Here is an 8405-nt window from a genome sequence, read left to right as displayed (position 1 = left end):
GGGCTTTGATCAGATACTTGCCAAGGCCCCATATTTTCCTTTCGCAGCCCTGTTCCTTCTCAGGAGTTCCCGTCCTCCAGTTCGGATCCACAGTGGTTCTGCAGGCAGAACCACACATTTGGCGTCCAACGTGGACTGCACATTTGGCGTCCAACGTGGACTACACACCTTAAATTACTTCTGTTTGGTGTTTCTTCAAAATAATGGTGGGGGGGGGCGGGGACCAACTAATGCATGAAATACATCTTACCAAGATGGATGGCAGTCATTCTGCAGAAAAAGTTCAAATGTATTATTTCTGTCCTTCCTTTTTCCTTTCCTTTCTCCTTCCTTCCTTCCTTCCTTCCTTCCTTCCTTCCTTCCTTCCTTCCTTCCTTCTTTCCTTCCTTGGTTGCTTTCTTCATCTTCTTGTTCCTTCTCTTCCTTCCTTTCTTCAGTCCTGGGGATTGAACTTAGGAACTCAAGCTTGTTAAGCAAGCATTCTGTCACTGAACTATATCCCCAGCCACCCTTTTACTTAAAAAAAAAAAAAAATCAATTTAGTCAGGTGTGGTGCCGCACACCTTTAATTCCAACTCTCAGGAGGCAGAGGCAGGTATATATCTATCAGTTCAAGACTAGCCCAGTCTACATAGCAAGTTCCAGGACACTCGTGGCTTCACAATGTGATCCTATCTCAAAGCAAATTATTTTTATTTGAGTGTGTGTATGTGTGTGTGTGTGTGTGTGTGTGTGTGTGTGTGTGAAGTTATGTGCACTACATGTGTGCAGGTGCCTGCAGAGGCCAGAAGTGGGTGTCAGATACCCTGGAGATGGAGGTTCAGGTAGTTGTGAACCTCCTGATGTAGGTGCTGCAAACTGAACCCAGGTACTCAGCAACAGTAGTATCTTATCCACTCATCAATCTCTCCAGCCCCTTAGCTGGGATTGCAAATGTGACACCCAGACACAGCAAATGTTTTTCAATGATCAAATTAGCAACAAACAAACAAACAAAGTTTTCAAAAGAGTGTCCACAGATGTCTGTCCTTTGCTGGCATGGCTGTAAAGTGATGCATTATTGTTGGAGAAAGAACTGTAAATGTCCATTAGAATTTAATGCTTACCGGCCATTTGATCAAATTAGTGTCATCTCTGGGGATTTACTTTATGGAAATCCTAGCAAAAGTGAGAAAAAATAAATGCAGACTCATTGCTGGGCATAATGAAAGGCCGAAGGCTCCTAGGAGCCCGAGCAGGACTGGGCAGTTCGTGCTCCAGTGAGTCCATGTGGTAGGAGTGGCTGAAAGAACAACAGATATGTCTGTCCACACATGCCAGTGCAGAAGAAGTCCATGATTCAGTGTCCCAAACTGAAGAGAAAGCAAGCCAAGCCGAGTGACGTGCAATGTGTACGCTATATTAAAGATAGCACATTGTAACTTGAGCATAGTTTATATTTTAATATTTCATTATATTTAAACTTGCATTTCGAAAAATTATCTCTTTACTGTCCATATATTTATTCACAAGCACAGGTATATGTATTCATTGGGTTATATGTTATGATATATATATATATATATATATATATATATATATATATGAAAATTTGCACACCAAAATATTAACAGTTATTTTGTCTGAAGGTAAAGAAAGGTTGAGATTCCCACTGTTCTCTATCCCTTGAGATTTTCCAGTTTACGGTTATATACACTCTCAAAGCAACATTCAGGATCATTTGTGTGTGTGCATGTTCAATGCATGTGCAAGTGCATGTGTGTGGAGGTCAGAGAACAAACTCAGGGTTGTTCCTGAGTGCTGTCCATTTTGTTGTTGTTGTTTGGTTTTTGTGGGTTTTTTGTTTTTGTTTGTTTTTGAGACATGCTCTTTCAGAGGCCGAAACCCAGATATCCATCTGCCTCTGCCTCCTGAGTGCAGGGATTAAGGTCAAGCGCCACCACACCAGGCATGGCCTACACTTGTAATCCCAGTACTTGAGAGGCTTGTGGTAGGAAGGAAGAGTGCTGTGGGTTCGAGGCCAGTCTATACTACATGGTAAGTTCCAGGCCAACCTGGCCTACAGAATAAGATCCTGTCTCAAAAACACACATACACAGATACACACACACACACACACACACACACACACACACAGTGACTAAGTGAGCTTGCCTACCAGGCTGATGGAGAAGCCTGGCTATGAAATTGATTTAAGGAAGGGAGAAAGCTGGCTAGCAATAGTTAGTGGCAGGCTGGCAGGAGAAAGGGTGGATTCAGCACATCAGCTAACCAGATGGTCTCTTTCTCTTTTAATTAATCTATTCTATGTGTGTGGTTTGTGGGTACTTATTTATTTATTGAGACAGGGTTTCTCTGTAGCCCTGGCTGTCCTGGAACTCACTCTGTAGATCAGGCTGGCCTCAGACTCGGAGAGCTGTCTGTCTCTGACTTCTGAGTGCTAGAATTAAAGGTGTGTGACACCATCTCCTGGCTTATGTATGGGTATTTTGTTTACATGTATGTCATCTGTGTACCATGTGTGTGCCTGGTGCTTGTGGAGGCCAAAAGAGGACAATGGATCCCCTAATTGGGGTTAGAGATAGCTGTGAGATATCACGTGGTATCTTCCTATGGAAAAGCAGCCAGTGCTCAGAGCCACTGAGCCGTCCTTCCAGCATCCTTTTTTTTTTTTTTTTTTTTTTTTAAAGATTTATTTTATTTATTATATGTAAGTACACTGCAGCTGTCTTCAGACACTCCAGAAGAGGGCGTCAGATCTTGTTACGGATGGTTGTGAGCCACCATGTGGTTGCTGGGATTTGAAATCTGGACCTTCGGAAGAGCAGTCGGGTGCTCTTACCCACTGAGCCATCTCACCAGCCCTCCTTCCAGCATCCTTAAAGGATGATTTTTTTGAGGAAGAGAAGGACTAGGGGGCCAGAGTCTTTCCAGGGGGGAGATAAATGCATAGGAGGATGGGTGCAGGGGGAGGTGGATGCAGGTGGAGGTGGGTGCAGGGGAGGCGGATGTAAGGGGAGGTGGGTGCAGGGAGAGGTGGGCACAGGGGGATGGGTGCAGGGGGAGATGGGTGCAGGGGGAGGTGGGTGCATGGGGAGGTGGGTGCAAGGGGGATGGGCACAGGGGGAGGTGGGTGCAGGGGAGGTGGGTGTAAGGAGAGATGGATGCAGGGATAGGTGGGCACAGGGGGATGGGTGCAGGGAGAGGTGGGGATGGGGGGATGGGTGCAAGGGGAGGTGGGTGCAGGGGGAGATGGAGATGGGTGTAGGGGGATGGCTGCAGGGGACTCCATGTTCCCATATTCCATCCTGGATACTGTTGCTGCTGACATCTGCTGGAATTTGCTTCATGGTGGAGAAAACAAGAGTTATCTCCTCTGTGCTCCTCTGTCCCCAGCGCAAGGGGTCTGGCACAGAGTAGGAGCTCACTGAATACTTGAGAAAGAAAGAAGCAAGAAGGCAAAGGAGAGAGCGGAAAGGAAGGCGATGGGGATGATGGCTCAAGGACGGGACCGTGGTGTCAGGATGCTTTGAGGGAGGCCTTTCGAAGGAGGGGGGTGCTTCCTACTATGCCACCCCACCCTTCTTTAGATTTGCACACTCCAGTGTGTGCAGCAGGTTGGGGAGGGGTGCAGAAAGAAGGTTGTACCAGTTCAGTGGTTCAGACCTGGAGCCCCAGAACTCTAGGGAACGCCCAAGATAGAAACATGTACCAGGAGCTATTTCAGTCTTTCTAAATGCATGGAACGAACTAGCTAGCATTTGCTCAGAGGGATGGTGGGCTGGGTATCTTTGGGGCCAGAATTCCATCATTCCTGGGACAGAAGAAAGCATGTGGCTCGTGTTTGTTGGCAGGGAGGACTTAGCTTAGGGTAGGCATCATCTGGAGATGCGCTTTTAGGGAACGCGTTTAGCCTCTTTTGGTGAAAGTTTCTTCAGTAAAATGAGGGCCATAAGAGCACCCCATTTATGGTGGTCACTGGAACAACTTGTCCACATGGAGTGTTTGGCAGCGAGCCTGGTAGGCCGAAGCAGCTGGTAGTTACTATCATTATTAATTCAGAGTAGGAAGTCTGGACATCCCATGCTAATCAAAAAGTCCGATTGGAGCTCCATGGGTATTGATTAATAAGTAGTGGAAATGAATGAATTATTAATTATGGGCAGCGTGTTTGGAAGACAGGTTTCAAAGTCAGAGAGCTGCTTAGAGAAAAGTCCAGAGCCGGCAGGAGTAAGGCTAAGCCTTTTGTGAGGTCTCTCTCTCTCTCTCTCTCTCTCTCTCTCTCCATCCATCCATCTTGGAACAATATCTTCTAAGCTTGAAGACCCATCTCTTGCCTCTTTGTTGGTTCCTAGGGCACTAGGAAGCTTCCTCTGGCCCTTGTTCTGCTCCATAGGCCTTGGAAGAGTCTGTTGCAGCTCTCGATACACGGTGCTGTGAATTTTTGAACCAAGGACTCACAATCTCTCCTGCATGTACATCACTGTGAGCCCCCAGCCCACCCCTACCTCCCAGATCAGTAGGCTCTGGGTCTGTATTTCTCACATACTCTTAAGGATCCCTGATGCTGCTGGCTCCAGGAACCCACTTTGAAACCCACTGGAAACCATCAGTTTCCTGTGCTTCCCATTGCACCTATCTCCCCAGCTCCAAGAACTCCACGCCTCAGTGGTTATTACATAGAAAAATGAAACTCAGCTGAGCCCATGCAAATCTGCACAAAGATTGCCCAAGGGCCTGCGTGCTGAGTTCCTGTTGGCTCACCTTTCCCTCTCCTGGCCCCTAAAGAGTTTCCAAGGGTACTCTTTGCTTCCTTTTAGAGCCGAGAGAGCCCACGAAGCTGCCTGGTTTGTTCAGGGCTCCTGGGAGGCATACTAACCCGGCAATTATCAGCAGCTAGAAGCAGGAGTCTGAGTGTGTCGGGAGGTGCCTGTGTCCTAGGTTATAGCGCCCTCTGGTGCCGAGAGCTCAGATCGGCACTTGGCACGAGTAGGGCTGGTAAATGAGAGTTGGTAAGGGAGTCCCTAGCTGACCTCCCAGCCTTCTGCTTTTCCCTTTTGACCTCACCTATGTTACCACCCAGCCTCAACCTCACTCCATTTGCCCCTCCCTTAGTTTAAGCCCTACCCGTGGCTTTCCACTGCCTCTGGGACAAAGGGCATCTGTCAATGTCCCTAGCTATTTACTGGCTGGGGGCACTTCTGTTTGCCGCCTTGGTGGCACAAAAATACCTGCTTGATCCTTCCTGAGGTTTTTGGAGGTCCTGACTCAATTTGGGTATCTTTATGCATGGCTTACGGAATCTAAAGGGCCTATTTATTCTCTGTAAAACAAGCTAGAGTCTCCAGTACTGTTCATTAGACACTGACCCTACCGCAAGGTGTACAGGGGAGGGAGAATAAAGGAGACAAAGGTCTTAGCTGTTGAGCGAGCGCCTGCTCTGGTGGGCAGGAAGGTTAAGAAGCAGAATGTATTGCATCCTGGTAAGCAGTGGTAAGTGCAGGCAAGGGACAGAGGCCAGAGACGAGGCCATCCCAGGCAGTGCTGTTGAGTAAGGGCGTCCTCACTGGTGACCTGAGATTTGAGTAAAGAACCAGACAAAGGCGAACCTCACGCGGACATCGGGGAAGCCATTGTTAAGACCCTGCAAGCTTCCCTTACTCAAGGGACAGCAGGTGGCTGAAGTGAGGATTCTTTGTGAGGAATGTAAAGTGAAAGTTAGGGGTGGTAGTGGGGGCTTCGGGGGAGGCAAACAAACTGTAATGTAAATGAAATCCTGCAGAGAGTTCCCAAAGGGCAGCTTGAGAATTGAAGTTCAAACTGGGTTTGTCCTGCCCCACAGCAGGGTTAGGAGACTCAGTAACTCCTGTCCATCAGCCCCTGGTGTGGGCCCCTCCCAGGGACTCAAGGCCTCCTGGGAGCATGTGGGGAGAGTAGGCTCCAGGTCTGTAGCTAACAAGAATGATGGCTCCCTTGGTCTTCCAAACTTTATATGACCCAGCACAAGGCAAGGCCTGGGCCAAGTAGTGGGAGTGGGTGGGTAGGGGAGCAGAGGTGGGGGGGAGAGTATAGGAAACTTTCGGGATAGCATTTGAAATGTAAATAAAGAAAATAATTTAAAAAAAAAAAAAAAGAATGATGGCTCCCTCAAGAGCCTTGGGCACTGACAGTGGGCAGAAAAAATACACACAGAAGCTGGGCTTGGTGGCACATGCCTTTAATCCCAGCAGAGACAGGTGGATTTCTGAGTTCAAGGCCAGCCTGGTCTACAAAGTGAGTTCCAGGACAGCCAGGGCTATACAGAGAAACCCTGTCTCAAAAAACCAAAAAATAAAAAAGTAAAAGTACACCCAGAATGAGGGGAAGGGGAAATGGAGGCTCCTGGTTAACACACCTGCTCTAGTTAATGAAGAGGGATCAAAGGTCTACTCACCACGGAGGGGAGAGCAGAGGGCTCAGTAGCAGCTCAGAGCCGGGGCGTGGTGGCGCACGCCTTTAATCCCAGCACTCGGGAGGCAGAGGCAGGCAGATTTCTGAGTTTGAGGCCAGCCTGGTCTACAGAGTGAGTTCCAGGACAGCCAGGGCTTTACAGAGAAACCCTGCCTCGAAAAACAAAAACAAACAAACAAACAAACAAAAAAGATCTATTTTGCTTTACTGAGCAATTGTTTAGTTATGAAGGTTTTTGTTGTTGTTATTGTTTGGTGTGTGTGTGTGTGTGTGTGTGTGTATGTGGGAGAGAGAGAGAGAGAGAGAGAGAGAGAGAGAGAGAGAGAGAGAGAGAGAGAGAGTCTTATGCAAAGATAACTTTGAACTTCCCATCTTCCTGTTTGGGGGAACTATACATCACCACCCTGAATTTATGTGATGGGGGTGGGAGGGGCCAGGGTGGGTCTGGGTTCTGGGTGCATGTACGACCTTCACTCTACCAACTGAGCCACATTCTCAGCCTCCCACTAAATTTTATTCATTTCTTAATTCAATAATCCATTTGTGGGGCTGTGTGTGGTGGCACACACCTTTAGTCCCAGCACTGCGGAGGCACAGGCAGGTGCCCTTGAACTCTATAAGTTCAAGGCCAGGTTGGTCTACAGAGTGAGTTCTAGGCCAGCCAGGGCTACACAGAGAGACCATGTTTCAAAACAAACTAAAGATAGCACCTTGATAAGTTTGAACTCACTATGGCAGCCCTGACTGGCTTCAAACTTGTGACTCTCACGCTTCAGTCTTCAGACTACTAGAGTTACAAGTGTTCATCTCTACTCCTGGCTTCTTGAACATTGGAATGTTCTTTGGATATTTGTTTATGTGATCTGTGTGTTTCTGGGCCCCATTTATTGTTATGCAGAGGTAAAGAAAGAAAGAAAGAAAGAAAGAAAGAAAGAAAGAAAGAAAGAAAGAAAGAAAGAAAGAAAGAAAGAAAGGAAGGAAGAAAGAAAGAAAGCAGGCTGTGGACATTCCTGCAGAGTTATTGAACCTGAAGTTTAACTTAGCACAGTTTCTTTTTCTTCAGTTATTTGGCTACAGTACATGCTTTGTTCTGGAATCCAAATTTCCATTAATTAGGACACAGTTTTCTACTGAGTGGGCCATGAATGAACCAGAGGCACACTGGCCTATTCAACTCAGATGAGAATATATTTAAGTAGTATGGGATAGCTCTCTCTAGAAACACACTAAGTCCAGTACTAACCATTTTAGCATTTTAGTTTTACTCAAAGCCTGCTTCTGGGAAGCCTGTCATGATCATGAGCACACCGTTACACCTCTGTCACACAGCAGACAGTCCACGTGGCTGGCTGATCATCTGGTCCCCTGCAACAGTGTGTAGGTTAGTGTAAGACACTGGCATTCAAGCTGGGCATGGTGGCTCACACAGAGAGTTCCAGGCCAGCCAGGACTACAAAGAGAAATACTGTCTCAAAATAACAACAGCAACAAAAAGTTCAGCATTCAGAGATATTGCCAATACTGGTTTTAGTTTTTCAGATTTAATTTTCTTTTCTTTCTTTCTTTTTTTTTCTTTTTCCTTTTTCCTTTTTTTTTTTTTTTTTTTGACTTTGTGGTTATGCCATAGAATTTAATTAATTGCAAAATCTCTTTTGTTACTTTATAGTCTGTAATAGTATGCCTATTTACCTTTTGAATGTGGTGCAATATTTTGCTTAAATTTTGACACGATAGAAAGACTTTGCTTAAGCAAAGCAAGCCTCTGTCTGTCGTCAGCATCAGCAGGGTGTGAGCCACCCTCCACTGTTTCATTCCAAAAGGGGTGGACTGTCCAAAGAACAGGTTTTTTTTGGGGGGGGGGTGTTGCAATTGTTTGTTGTTTTTTTTTTTCTTTTGAGAAAGGGTTTCTCTGTGTAGCCCTGGCTATCTGGAACTTGCTCTGTGGATGGGGTTGG

At 46.6% G+C, this 8405-nt stretch overlaps 1 long non-coding RNA gene across 1 annotated transcript in view; it reads right to left on the bottom strand.

The window, feature by feature from the left end:
- The window catches only part of LOC110322812, a 21308-nt gene extending 14838 nt beyond the window's left edge, over nt 1-6470 (bottom strand). Inside the window, exons 1-2 of the long non-coding RNA XR_002380603.1 lie at nt 6437-6470; nt 5091-5094 (exon numbers count right to left, since the gene is read on the bottom strand). This is a non-coding gene — a long non-coding RNA (uncharacterized LOC110322812). The remainder of the gene's footprint in view (nt 1-5090; nt 5095-6436) is intronic.
- Nucleotides 6471-8405: the final 1935 nt, after the last annotated feature.

Source organism: Mus pahari, chromosome 6 (assembly GCF_900095145.1).
Source record: "Mus pahari chromosome 6, PAHARI_EIJ_v1.1, whole genome shotgun sequence".
In the NCBI taxonomy this organism is placed as follows: domain Eukaryota; kingdom Metazoa; phylum Chordata; class Mammalia; order Rodentia; family Muridae; genus Mus; species Mus pahari.
Note: the sequence above shows the minus strand (reverse complement) of the source record. Positions and strands in the feature narration are given on the sequence as shown.